Source organism: Dromaius novaehollandiae, chromosome Z (assembly GCF_036370855.1).
Source record: "Dromaius novaehollandiae isolate bDroNov1 chromosome Z, bDroNov1.hap1, whole genome shotgun sequence".
In the NCBI taxonomy this organism is placed as follows: Eukaryota; Metazoa; Chordata; class Aves; order Casuariiformes; family Dromaiidae; genus Dromaius; species Dromaius novaehollandiae.
In genome coordinates, this window is record NC_088132.1 from 51,967,369 (window position 1) to 51,982,620 (window position 15,252).

The 15,252-nt window shown below is 37.7% G+C and overlaps 1 long non-coding RNA gene across 10 annotated transcripts in view; it reads right to left on the reverse strand.

Moving 5' to 3' along the window:
• Positions 1 to 15,252, reverse strand: part of LOC112992084 (uncharacterized) — a 73,102-nt gene that overhangs the window by 43,404 nt on the left and 14,446 nt on the right. The window contains exon 5 of one of the 10 annotated variants that reach the window (XR_010385969.1): positions 5,445 to 5,547. The exons of the other annotated variants lie outside the window; for them this stretch is intronic. This is a non-coding gene — a long non-coding RNA (uncharacterized LOC112992084). The remainder of the gene's footprint in view (positions 1 to 5,444; positions 5,548 to 15,252) is intronic. 10 annotated transcript variants of the gene reach the window in all.

Genomic DNA, 15,252 nt, shown 5'->3' on the forward strand with positions numbered 1-15,252 from the left:
TGCTTTGACCTATTTTTTTAGATGCCTGAAAGGATAATAAAGGATCTGAAAAGCAGTAATTTTGGACTTAAAGTTTGAACTTAGAATGCTTTTATTTTTAGTTCATAATGTAAAAAAAAGATGCTTGAAGAAGGGAAAAAAGTAAAGCTAGGTCAGGAATGAAAACGTATTGTTTTGGGAAAGGCAACAAGCTCTTTTGTTTTACTTTATTGCTCATCTTTTATTTTGTGTGCTACATTATTGCTTTTTTAAATGAATGATCATGCAATATCATTTACAGTCTGACCGACAAAAGCTGTTCTTAGTGCTAGAATTAGTGGGATTTCATAGTCTCTTCAGATCTTGTGAATGTTTTAAGTGTAACAATGAAAGTATATATGTAAAGACACCAAATTAACATAAAATGAAGTAATTACTTTTCTTATTTTCAGAGCTAATTTTCTCCTTGAAGCTTGTATTACAAGTCTAAAGATTATCTGGATATTCTTTTGCTAGTCTCTTAAGAAATATTTGGGATTCAGGAGACACAAGACATGCTAAAGTTCTTGGAAACTATGTGTCAGCCTCCGTGGCCCTAAATGGAAAAAAGGGCTACAGAGAAATCTGACCAACATGAAGCAACTGCTCTAAAGAATGCGGCTTAAGATTTTCAAAGTGAAGTCAGCCTGCTAATGCATGCAGCTGTATTAGAAGAACACAAAAAGCAGAGTACAGAATAGTACAGCAAGAAGCAAGAAGCATTCCTGTTTCATCACTTCTGCATGAAAGATTTTCTTTCGTAATATGTTGAAATTGAAATGCTCTTGAGTCTAATTGACCTTAAAGAATCATCACTGATACAAAGATTTACTAGCTGATAATGACAGCCCTTAGTTTGTGAGATTTAGATCTTCAAACAGAGAGTCTGAGAATGAAAGTGTGTGAATCAAATGACTGTGCTCTAAGTCCAGAGCATCTGGGTGAGAAACCTTATGTTAGCTTTTAGGAGGAAAGAATTGTATTGTTGCCTTGAGTTTCACAAGGTGACATATAAATGATCATGTCCTCTTCCCACAATGTAGCTTTTATTATAGCACCTAATTTTACCCAAATGACGCAAAATGCAAAACTAATACTGGTTTCTGATGGGTTAAGAGCAAAGCCCTGTTTGTTACACTTGCTATAAGTTTTATTTTAAACTTGGTAATTATAGGAGGCACAGGTGGTGCTGCCCATAGCTAAGGCTGTCCATGATTTCCCGTAACAAGATTATTCTTTCAATTGCTTGTAATTTTGCAAAATTTCAGCCACTGGGATTGAAATTCTCAGTGTCACCTATAGTGGCTGGAAGAGCAAACATACAAACATATTGATGTTTTCCCTATTTCCTTATGCTTTAATTTCAGGAAGAAAATTTCTCCCATTTCTCTGAATATGAAAATAATATTAATTTATTACTTTAGTTAAACATTATTTAATTCATGTCAAAAAGAGTGGTCACAATTGTTTAGGTATGTACGTTGCCACACTTTGGGATGAGACATTGGAATCTAGTATGAGGGGGGAAACCCAGGGTTAACCCTTGTACAGTTTCCTAGAAAAATCATTAAATTTAATCAAGTAAGTAATTAATCCTTTCTAGAATCACAGCCTGTGTATGTTCTCAAGAGTTTTTGTTTGGCAGCTAAGTATGCTGCAAAGAGTATGTTTATGCTGAATACAATAGTCTTGACTGTAAATGCATTATCCTTATAGAATGACCAGCCTGTTTCACCCTAAGCCTCCAGAGGCTGTGAAATTGGATTTTGCAGCAGTCACTGTCCCTGGCATGGAGAAGTCTGTGCTGTTAATCTAAAGTTCTGACACTGCTGATGGATGTCAATTTAATATCACAACATGGTAAATATTGAAATGAAAAAAATTTCACAAACAAATATAAACAACTCTTTTATAAAGATGTCTAGATTATAGCATGAAGACTTAAAACATAGGGAAATACTAGAATTAAGGATGACAGTGCATCTTTCAATTTTCTCCTTTCCTCTTCGTTTATATATACTAAGTTATGCTCTTCAGTTACTTTATCATAAGCATCTTTTTCTATCAGACTTCTGTGTCATTCAGTGCACAGACCAGATTATTTTCTATGTTTGAATTGGGCTTGTTTAGCAAAAAAGATTGTTGTCTGAAACATTTGTTACAGAATTTGGTGGGTGTATGGAAAACATGTCAGTGGATTGCAAGAAGAGAAAGGATGGTTTCAAAATTAAAGACTGAGTGTTGCCCTTTAGTACTGTATTCTACTCTTGTGCCTGTCATAGCATTCCCTTATGATGCTAGGCATGTTATTTTGACCAAGCTTGTCAGAAAAAGCCATTAATAAATAGCTTCAATTCACCCAATTTTTTCCATATAATCTTTTAAAAGCATACACCTATGATGTTCCAAGATCTGAAGGATCACACTGAAGCTTCCAGGGTACATGTAGCTGGTGACTCTAAGCCAACCTGAAATTGTCCCTCAGCCTCTTGTCACAAACTCAGGCTTTTCAAAAGAGCTTTTAGTAGATACAAAGTGGAAATCTGAGTGTATTTAGACTAACAAAGTCTACACTAATTTATATGAGAAAATCCCTATGGGTTTGTTATAAGATTATGCTGTTGAAATTGGCTTCTTCCCACTGTTTCCACACCCAGATATGACAACAAATCTGCTGAGTCCCATGGCTTTGACATCTTACTTAAAGAATTCAGGGTCAATAGGATGGAGGATATGACTGTGTTAACTCAGGCCCATTTCCCCTGCCAAAGTTCTGGCGAAAGAACTGAGTTTTCCACTCCTTTCATCTACTTGATAGAGAAAAAAATATGGAAAAGATGACTGATGTTCTAGGTTGAGCACATGCATTGATTTTCATATACAAATATGAAATATTCTCAGAACAGAAGACAATATAGATTATTTGTGTGAATTAAATTCAACGTAAGGTGGACATAACTTGTAGTGGTAAGTGGCACTAGAGGAATGGTGATAATTCACTACTGTACCACTTTATAAAAGTATATCCTCCTTTAGACTGCTGTCTAGATAAATCTCCTCTTACAAAGATACTTCAGTAATCTCCTTGGAAGTGCATCATCTAAGCTGAGTAATATCAATGTGAGTTACAAATATGAGCTGCTCTTATCTAGAACTTAAGGTCAGTAGCAGATGTTATAAATTCCTATAGAATGCATGCCCAGAGAGAAGGATTTTTTTTTTAATGGCAGAAATCTGCTAGCTATTCTTGCCTTATCTGCAACAGCTGAGCAATCTTTCAGTGCCATGAGGAGATTGAAAACTTGGCTCATATCTAGCATGGACAAGCTTGCCTTAATCACATTGCTCTTTTACATGTGCACAAGGACATCAACATTGACAGTGCTACAGTAAAGCAGCCATTTGCTGAAAACAACTGTCAACATTGTCAAGTTTTTGGAACCTTTTATAATGTGATTTGTGTGACAAAGCTTATATAATTCTGTTTATCAGCTGCAGTAACAAATTTTCATAAAGGGGGGGTATATGGAGAAATACACTGGAGCTGGATTTTCTATTACCTGCTCCTACCTGACACTCCAAAGTGAATGAATTTCAAAAAATTACAAGATAAATGATCTGCAACAGCCCGAGTTTCCAGTCCCATTTAAAGTCAATTGAAAAGTTTTCTCAAAAAGTTACAAAAAAATGAATCAAAAGATTTCTCTTTCATTTAAAATACAGATTTTTTATAAAGTTTTCATGCATTTTTCTTTCTATACTAATCATGCTATTGTACCTGTAAATGGACACTCTTGAAAAATGAATCAGAATTAAATTATGTGTGATGCTAATTGATACATAGGATTTTTAAAAGCCAACACAAAAGGCTCAGTACGGACATGGTGTAGGTAAATGGTACAGAGTACATGGTAAAATGCTGCAGAGGGTGGAACAGAAACCTAATTTTAGGATTAGATTGATTTAGACTAGGGATTATTGCCTAACCTATGTCTGTACCACCTATTGATAATTCTGAGCATCACAGAGGTCTGCCAGCTCATCTCAAACCTAGTCTCTTAGCATCTCCCACTATTCAAATCACAGGACCACTAACACAGATCTGCTAATGGCTCTCCATCCCTGGCACAACTATACTTTCAATTTATTATATTCTGCTCTCATCCTTTCCTAGGTATAAGTATTTAGAAATCACAAAATCTCTCAGGTAAGTCATACTCTAACAGTTTTAAACAGTCAGTATTTTGTTAATAACAATGTAGCAGTGTATTTGGTTATCTCCAACCAAATTTCATCTCACAGCTTAAGCACTGTTTCTGATTACCTGAATTCCCAGTCCCCGAAGCTGTCTTAAAAAAAGTGTTTTTCTTCCTTTCAATCAACTATTTTTACTAACCATCTATAAAATAAATTGTGAAGAAGAGTTGGGATAGAAGAAGGTACTGGGAGGAAAGTTTTCAGTTTACTTCTGCAGTTCTCTTCAATCTGTAAATTAATGTTATAAATGCTGCAGGAGTTACTGGGCACCTAAACTTCTGTAGTGTTCCAGTGGAATACTAATGAGACAAGACTGATGCTCTAAATTATGTATTTAAGAACAAACTTTCTCTACATCATCTTAATCACAATTTCTAAAGATACATTTTATATATCAGCTGTAGCCCTGTTGACTATCTCAGCTATTCCAATTGATTTTTCTAACACATACTTGCACTGCCTGTGAGATATCTCACCACAAGCTCTACAATTACTGGTATTTATCTTGAATTAAAGAGAGAGAGGGAGGGAGGGAGGGAGAGAGGAAATGAGGGAGAGAAAGAATTGTGCATAGTACACATTAGGCCCAGAGAGTTTCATAACTCCCAAGAGAATCTAGTACACACTGTCAAACTGAATGGTGTCTTAGAGTTAATTTGGTTGGTGGCCAGGGTCCACAAATAATTCTCTTGCCCACAGCCAAGGTTACTTAGCTCTATAATAAGGATGAACATCTTAGCTTCTACAAAGGCTCAGAATCACAGACATAATTTTGCCATGGATAACAGGAAAAGTATAACTTATGTAGGATTGTATAGGTGTTGCTACGAGCTTACAATGCAATGCATTTCTAATTATTTCTAAAGTTTAGGAAGAATGAAATGGTTAATCTTCATGATGACAAAAGGAAGCAGGAAAATAAAGTGACACACTTGAATGAACTGTGAGGAAATAAAGTGCACAACATGTGATAATGCCATGACTCTGTGTTACTGCACATTTCTGGGCTGAAAAGATACGGCTTGATGGGTAATTTGTCATGCTGTGCAATAGAGAACAACAGTAAAGAGACTTCAGACAGAAGAAAATTACACAAATAGTAGGGTGGAAAGGTATAATTGAAGATGGCAAAAGACTGAAAGAAAGACATTTAAAATTACTGTACTGACCTACTAAATGCACTTGGGCGTGGAATCCTGGCCTCACAAGAAGCAGCATTAAACGACTGCAGGCTGTGACACTACTACAGGATAATGCCAATCTTGCAGAGCTCTTAGAGGATAAAAAAAAATATCCAGTGTAAGCTAAAAAAAAATCAGACCCTGTTTTTTGCATACATGCATAGCCTGAACTAATGAATTTACAGTAAGGAAAAGTTTACTTATGGTCACACTGGTATTTTTCCTTACACACAACCCTCTTACACTAATAGGACTTTCTGTGGAGCACAGAAGTGACAAAATCTATTTTACAAATAATATCTTGATTTCATGTATCTTTTATAATTCAAAACTTTTGCACATGTTCAGCAAGCCAGGTACCTGGTATCTGGATTCATGGAACCAAAACCTTGCTTTCTTTTTTGTGAACTGCACAAGGCCTTATTCTCTCTATTGAGTTATGTGGGGCATTATGTTTGTAGAAAGTCTAAGTGAGCTCCCTTTTATTTGTTTACTTTAGTTGATTTGGCCACTTGCCACTGAAGAGACAAATACCCAAAGGTGTCAAAAGATCCTTGTTCAGTTCAGAGAAGCTAGCAGAGGCAGGGGCCACCATAAAGATGTCTTTCTCTGTTCAAGATGTCCAGCATTGCTCAAGCTCTTGGTTCCTTACCAAAGGCTCTTGGGAAGGAGGCATTCGACTTTCTATGGCACTCCCCTAGGACATGAAATCTCATGATATAGAGAGAAAACGAGTGACTTCTCAAATAAATTTGTGTGTGTCCTTCTGCACCTCTTCCCATACTCTCTTAGCACTTTAGTGAAAGTGGACTAAGGGAAGTAGAAGGGAGATCTTATTTTTCCAGTTGGATTACTACTCAGAAAGATATTGTGGATTCATTAAAAATATCTGAGTCCTTCATAAACATTATGGTGGGGATGGACAGCAAAGATTGAGATATGACCTATTACTACCCCAAGTCTTCATGAATGTGAAATTTTATTATCATTAGCTAACTTTTCCACAAGCTCATTGATGCATTTCTGTATAATACAAAGAAGAATACTATCAGTACATTAATAACCATGTCCTTTTACAGTTTTGGAGGGTTTTGAATTGGACCTTCATATCTGTGTGCATATCTTTGTATTTAAGAGAACTTACAGATTAGGTCTCTTTCTCTCCTCAGGGCTACCTGAAACACTAGAGAATGCTACTGAAATGAGCTTCCAAAGGTTTTTTGTTGTGGGTACAGTAGACTGGCACAACAGGGAAAGCATTTCTGGCTAGCGCAAGACTGATTTAACAGTTTGCCAGGTTCCTGAAGCACCCACTCTGCATGAAGCCTGAACTAAAGAAAGCCAGAGCAGCTGCAAAATGAGGCACTATTCCATTGCAGAGATACACTAAGCCATTTTGCTACTGTACAAACATTTTGACCATAAAAATAAATGATCTAAATTGTGAAACTGTAGCTAGCCTGCTGTCAAGTTATATAAACAATGAAGCAATCCAGAGACTCTAACAGCAATTGTTGTTTCATGACCTAAGCTTTTCAAAAGGCCACTTCTAGTGCATTCGAGTACTAAATGAAGAGAATATTTTAATAAGTTTCTGTGTTTATCACACACCATTTGGTTATAGTCAGGGCCCTGTGTGATTCTGTGGCAATTAAGTTGCCAGAGAATCCACCCACTGCTACAGACACACACTGCAGGATGCAGACTGTCATTTTTAAAACTAAAATAGTTTTTTAGCCTTTAGTGGCAAAGAAAATCTTCCAGATGTGAACGGAATATAAAGTCAAGCAGAGATACGTGCCCAAGTTTACAGGCAGCCTAACACAATGGCTCTAATAGGCATGAACTGCCCCCTTGATTTTAATTGTTAAAAAAACTTGATAGCTATCATTTAAATGGTCAGTAATGCTCAGTATTTCACAGCTGCTTAACATCATAATCTCTGCATCCAAGACCATCTTCTTGTTCTTCCCATGTTCAATAAACTTCAGTTTTCGCCTGTCTACTCCCAAAAACTTCTGTTTTTCATGCTGGCAAGTCTTGGTACCAATACTGCATCCTGCAACTCACTTAAAAATGAAAAATTAAGGCTGGCATAAAATCAATAGGATGCAATATAAGATTAAATGCCATGCAATCCTGATTTCATTGTAACATTTTGGTAAAGCCTTCCTTTTTTTTAAATTTACCTGCAGCAGTGCCTGAATTCTCAGGCACTGAATTCAGGCACTGCTACAGGATTTAGGACAAGTGAGCTGATTCAAGTCCATATGTAAAATAGTTACTATGTTGTGCTATTGTGATCTTAACTAATTCAAAACCTGCATGCTTTATTGACATTTCACAGACTATAGTACATAAATACGGAAGTAACGTAAGATCCAGGACCTCAGCTGGTGTAAATTAGTGTCTCTTCAGCAGGAGTGATGCCAACTGTGTTGGCTGAGGATTGGTGCATGGAAAATGACTGGGAAAATACAGATGTAATTGTGTATAATGTTTCCTATTAGTAATCTTACGTTCAGACATTCTCAAAGAGATGAGAGACTGTCTCCTTGTCCTCACAAAAAAAAAGAAAAAAAAAAAAAGAAAAAAAAAAAAAAAGAAAAAAAAAAAAAAAGAAAAAAAAAAAAAAAGGTTCCTTGGGTTTTACTCAGTCAACTACGAAAATCACTCTTGTCCAGTCAGGGACATTGTCCCATTCACTGCTTCTGGGACAGAAATCATTACCCATCAACCATGAGCAAGAAGTTAGGAAGGAGGGGGCAGCTGATCTTTGCCAGGGCACAGTCCTTCCCTTGGCAAGGTGAAGTTCCTGCACTATTTCCCTGGCACAGCTGTGTAAACAGGTATGCTTTAGGTGTGATTTATGTCGCTGTAGCTTTAGGAAGAAGTCAGGGAATGAAACTTCGGACAACTCTCAAAGGAAAAACTTTAGCTTAAAAAATTGGTTTTAGCATTTAAGAGTAAAAACTTTATTCACTGTAAAGTAGTCCTTCATGCTGGCTTTACTACCAAAAAACAAATTCAAATCATTGACAAAAGTGGTAAAAACACTACTGTTCATAGCACACTATGAATACAACAGGAACAGTTCTAGTTTCTGTTGGAGATTTTGGCTTTTTTGCAGCTAAGCTTTTTTCAGAAGCAAGATAGCTTTTATTTGAAGACATGCATCATTCTACTTCAAAAAAAATTGAAATTATGAAGTGCTTTTATATATATTCAGCAAAACCTCATTCAAGCCAATCTAGAGAAAATACAGGACTTGGGCTCATTTCACATAGTTTTGAGTATACGTATTGGCTAAATGGTCATGTTTTACTAGAATGGTGGAATTTTCAGGACTATCAGTTTTCATTTGAAAATGGACAACAGATACACATGACTAGAAGGTTATAAACTGATCTCATGTTTTTATTGCACAAAGTAAGCTGGCTTAAGCTGGCAGGATGACCTAGAAAAGAAATGCTTTAAAGAAAGAATTGCTTTAACCTGCAAATTCTCTTTCTCAAAAGATAGAATTTACAAAGCAAATTCCCTAGCCTGAGGTTGTAGTCTCAGTTTTATTTTCCCAACAACATTCTAACTCCATTTCTCAAGCAGCTACACTTACAGCCTTTGCTCAGAACCTCTACAGGAGGAAGCCAGGCTGAAGTTCTTTCTTTCCTGAAAAGGATGTTCTATTGTATTTCATACCCTGTGATCTCAGGGAGAGAGAACGGAGCCCTGAAGCTCTCAGAGCTATACTTACATTGCTTTGGTTGTTCTAAGTTTGCATTTGCAAATGGCCAAGTGGGTCAAATCAGTCACTCTACCACCCCTAAATCCCTAATTCATTTGTGACATGGAGTGAATGAGTCTAAGCCATACTTCAGCAGATCCAATTTGTACTTGCTACCTTCCCTCGCATCTCACTGGCAAGATGGATAAAACCTGCAACCAGGAGCAGAAGGCCCACTTCAGGCATGGCTGATCCTTGCTCTCTACTCTATTCTTGTCACTGTAGGCTATAAGTCTTCCACCAAGAAGCAGACTACACATTTTCTCCAGGTCATGAAATTCCTGAATTTTCTTAATGATGGAGTTACACTGCCAATTACACTCCCATTACATATGGCATGAATAACAAAACATGTCCAGAAGCTTCCTGTGTGAAGAGCCACCTTTTGATGCTCTGTCCTGGGAGGTGGCACCCTCTTTGCAAGGCCACCTCAAGGACCTAGTCCAAAGTGAGTAGTCTGCATCTCCTGCAGACATTTTAATTCTTTTATCAGGCATTATCTAGCTCTTTTAATCACAGGCATTAATGCAGTATACACTGAAGATATGTGTTACATCTGTTTTTGAGAAATTCAGCCCTTTTTTACACTGCATCAAGCCAGTTCTCTTTCCCAACTGCAAAAGGGAACAGCAGCAGTCAGCCTACCAATATGCATTATGAGCATGCTCTTCTGCCTTGGAAAACTTACTTACACTTTAACCAGTTCTTCACATGCAGGACCAATTGTGCCAGCAATTCCTTCAGGAATCCAAAATATTCAGTAAAAAAAAAAAAAAGAAACACAAATAGCCAAGCTTCTTAAGTGCATGAAACTAAATCTCCTGATGATGTTCACCTGCAGGAACCCCATTCTAGAGGTTTCCACCATTACTGAAGTGAGAAACTACAAGTGAACGCAAACATGCCCACCCTTTTTCTTTTCTCTCTTCCTTTTTGTTGAGCAACAATCTCTCCAAAATCAATTCTTTCACCTGGACTCCTGTGCTGACAGATCAAGATCATGGTGATGTGGCACATGCTGGTTGTCCTCTGCACGCTTCTCAATTTTTCATTCTGCCAATACCTCCATCTTTTGAAGAAGCTTCCTCTGGCCTAGTGGAGATGTGCAGCTATAACATCCATACACATCTTGTTTTCTCTTGGCTTGTTCATGAGGTGATCCTACAGCTAAGGGCTGCAGTTATGCTTGGAACAAGATGAACTGAGGACTCTTAACAAAATGTGTCCCCACCAAAAAGACCCAAAGCCTTGGCATTCTTCTCTAGATTCTGTATGTGTAATCTCCTCCCCTGCATTTCTATGAAAACACTGCAAGACAAGAACATGTTTTCCACTTTTCATTTATAGTCTCAAGCTAAACCCATTGCCAAACAGGTTGTTTCTCTGGACCACCACTAGGAAAGGTGATCTAGGCAGATGCATTTTGACTTGTATGACTGCAAGCACTGATAAGGGAAAGAGAAAGGAAGTTGTCAGAGTCCTGAGTGCACTAACAGGCCTTAATGGCCCTGACCAGCCTCACCTGGGGCATCTACCCACACCCTCTGCACATGGGTCTGTGCCACTCAAGCTCAGGCCTGAATACCTTGGTAGCCTGAGGTATGCTGTAAATGTAGTAGCCTCAACTCCTGCCTCTGCCTTCTGGGTGGCCCCTATGCCTATGTTGTGAGTAAGCTTTCTCCTGGATGGACCCCTTGGATGTATGTTATAGCCTTGTTACTGTGTTGTCTTTGGTCCTGTCTCTAGGATGGACTGTAGACCTATGCTGTAGCTTTGTCTTCAGTCCTGTCTCTGGCCCCATCTCCTACTACTGACTGGGATGTCTGGATGGGCCCTAGACTTGATTGACTATTTCAGCTTGTCTGGGATTGTCAGTGGACCCTATTACCAGCCCCCTGGTCTGCCTGCTGTGTTCAGATGCTGTGAGACCATGCCCTGGTTGGTGATGGTGCTGTCCACACTGTGGTCACCCTTGGCTCCTGGTTTGTCCCCTGCCTTGTGGAGCAGCCAGCCCTTGCTGCTCCCTAACAGAAGTAAACTTGCATGTGATGAGAAAAGATTAACTACTAGATGAGTTCCTCTTCTGTCTTCTTGCAACTGGTAGCCAGGCTGAGAGCACAAAGATACTCGAACCAGGGAAATGTATCTCTACAGAAATAGGAGCTGGTGTACCAAACATGCAGAAGTATGCCAACCCTGTTTGCAGTGGAACTGCTACTCCTAATGCTGACCTCAGGCTAAATTCATGTGATATGTTACTATAGGTGCCCAGTAATGTTTACACCCTTCTCAGAAATTTGGGATCCTTTCCTATCCAATTTGGGATACCACCTGGAGTATCTGCTATCTGACATATTTGCCTCTATCCCTTATCTGCAATGATTTTACCTTCTCAGAAGATGCAAAGAGGAGTTTTATGAAATACTTTACTAACAATTATTAATTGTTAAATCATTCCTATGAGATCAGAACTATTTAGAGTTACAAATGTAATGAGCTAAAAGCAGTAACAGCCTCTTCCTTGGGTATGGGAGAAAAGGAGAAGGAGAGTCTTCCTTCTTTCATAACCAGTCATCTTATGACACATCTCAGCTGAACTCCTTAGACAGCTTCCCTCTAAGTGTTTTATATGAAGTAAGAATCCATATAATTATAGAAGAATGTGCACTTTCAGATTTGTTTTGTTAACTTTTGCATCTAAAAAATAAAAGCACACTAATACTGCATTACCAGACCATGACAACAATGATAGTGAGCTAAGTAAACCCAAAAACCAACAATGTCATCCAAAGAGTATGTACTGAGTTGCAGGGGGGAGGGAAGGGAACCAGGTTTCTCTTTAGTTAATAACAGTCTTCATCCTGGAGCATATGACATTCCTGTAAAGGCTAATTAGAGCAGATCATTATATACTTACCTCCTCAGAAGGCTGGAAGTGTTAATGACTAAGCAACACCAAAAACGTATTTGCCCAAAGTAAAGACATCAAATGACCATATGGGATGATCCTAATAAGCACCCTAAGTTTCCATTTTACACATGTCCTATTTAATATATTTAAACTGTTGTAAATACTATTATAATCACTCCAGCTTCATGGCAGCTGATGTGCTATACATGTTTGAGAGGGTGGTATCAATTAACTATGTTATCTATAATGCCATGCCTGCAATTACTACTACTTCACAACTTGTCATTAATGCATTTGACAGGGCTTTTCCAAAGTAACATTTATTTAGAGGTTAATCAAAATCCCTAAGACTGCCGTTTATTATAATCTGATTTTGGATAATTGTCCAAATCAGTGGCTCTTAGAGGCAGCAGTTTTGTCTCAGTGAATATAGTATATTAATGCCAAAAAAACAACAGAGGATTAGAATTACATTTTATGTACATATAAGTGGCTGTTGCACAACTCAGTTCTTCAGGAAACATGAATTCTATCAGAAATTTTTCTCTCTGCTACTTAGACTGGACAATTGCTTACAGCAGCATTAAGAGCTGGTAGGGTGGGGCAAAGAGAAAGTCAAAGTGAGGCCTGTTCCCTGTATCATTCCAAGGAGCAGATTTAAAAAAACAAGGGGGGGTGAGTGAAGAGAGAAAGAAGAACAACCTATGTATTCATCTTTTTGTATTAGAAATTGAGAGTGGGGAAGGACCAGCATCTGACCCATCTGTTCTGTATACAGGGCAAAATATACACGGTTCTGCATAAGCCTTACTAAACCCTCAGATTCTATAAGAAAAGAATGGCCAGTGCTTAAAATATCAGGAATATCAAAATTAGTTGCCATGCAGCTATAATTTGGCTTTTTGCATATAGTCATGCCAGCAGTTTTTAATCACTTCCTCCTCCTCTTTGGTGCCAGATTCCCAAATGAAGTGTCAAACAAGCATACACGACCTGGTATTTCCTTGGTGAATTTCTCTTTGGCAGACGTGCTATTTGGGCAGACTTCAGGTATATCCTTAAGACCATCCCTAATAAACTTACTTCATTATTCCAAAAATCTGTAGGTGTTAGAGATTGTCAGCGAAACTATTATAATTTTTTAGCATATGTAAACTAGAATACTTCTACTGTTAATTTCAAGTGATTGCTGAGCCATTCTACAAAATTTGGGATAAGACACATATCCCCAAAGGAAAACTTTCCACTTCAGTGGTTGAAATCCAGCAACTTGCAATTAAAAAAAATTCAATGAGAAATGTCAGGCAACCTTATGTATGGCAGTGATACTAGTCCACTTAAAATAATATTTTTCAAATCAACTATTCATATAATATGAAAGGACACACTTAAAACAAGCAGGAGGGCCATTTACTTTTTTACTAATAAGCACCTTCTGTTGGAATATCAGGAGAGATGTAAAACAGATCTCATATATTGAACAGAACATATTTATAAAACTGGAACTTACAGGAGTTTGGGAGACAATAGCAAAATACAAAAAATGGTTTACAAGTACAGGAGTTAAATTATTTTTTGCATGAAACTGGGAATGTTAAGTCAAACCCTTTATTCCACTGAGCCTTTCCAATGTTTATTCTAAATATTCCTTTTCAAATAATTAATTTGACAATATACCATATTGCTGATTTGCACTATGCTTTAGTTCTAAAAGCTTGTAACATTTTGATTTTTTTGTTTTTGCTTTTAGACACACTCTATTTATGAATCACTCTCTATCATATTCATATTTTAATTCTTGGGCAACTCTACTGGCAATTAATATGGAAAACAGCAGATCAGTTTGCAATAAATCATACTTTGGAAGAGAAGGTCACTATTAATTTATTATTACTTTAAAATAGCTTATAATCAGTGCAACTGTTCTGCTGTAAACATTACTGGGAAAGCTCTCCTCTTATCTTCTCTATTGACACTATCCTGGAGAGCATTTAAAGTAATGGCAGGTATATACCTGAGTTCCCATAGAACTTTTTTTTTTTTTTTTTTTTAAACTCACACAATCTGATAAGACAGAGGCTGTTGTGTATTTGCAGTTCCTGGAACAGGCGGTCTTATTGAGTCAGTCTGTCATCTAATGTTTATACAGGAACTTCATGTGACAGAGGCAGTGCCACACTGAACTGCACAGAGGCTGCTGTGCATGAAAGGTTAAATTTGGGTGCTACCATGTGACCTCTTCCCTTCCTGCCTTTATGCTTTGCATATTACACAAGCACACTGCCTACCTAATATTGTGTGTGTCAAAAATTACTTCCTCTGCCTAGATTAGTAACTTCTTCACATAGTTTCTTTTAAAGAAAATCAAGAAATAGGGAGATTTAGTGTGCATGCATACATCTGTATACAACTTTTTTAGGCACAGTATTTCAGTAGAACTGGCAACTCACTGCAAGATCAAAATTTTTTTCCCATGCATCTGTCTACCCTTCCCTGTCACTGGTTTGAATTTTCCTTTTTGAAAAGTTCCTTTCTTTTTAGGACATTCAAAGTAGAAAAGTAGAGAAGTGTATCCCAAATGCCTATCTTTTGCCCACTCTGAGAAATTATCTTCTTCCATGCCTTCAGCTGCTTTTATGCCAAATTTGACTCTCTCCATTTCTCCAACATTGCATGCACCTCCCTTTGGCTACCAGCCACTGCCTCAAACAAAATTCTTCCCACATAAACACTCTTCCTTCTCAATCCTCCCCTACCTCCTTCCTCAGTCTGTATTAACTACTCCATTCTCTCTTCTCACTTACAGACCTGCATATATCTGAACTTTATATCCTTTACACTTGCAGCTGGTTTCCTAAGTAGTGTTCTTTCCTTTTTTAATGTCCCTGAAATTTGCCTCACTCACCACTGCCAACATCCACTTAAAAGGACAGACATCTCGCCATAACTATCCTAACCTTGCACAACACCTTCCTCTCGTATCTGTTCAAAATGCTGCTACTAAAGTTAGTTTTCTCCAACCGTACTTCTTCCACTGTCTAGATATCTCTTGATTTTTCTTTCTCTTCAAGAACAGAATTCCAGCTCTTTGGTATTAGGAA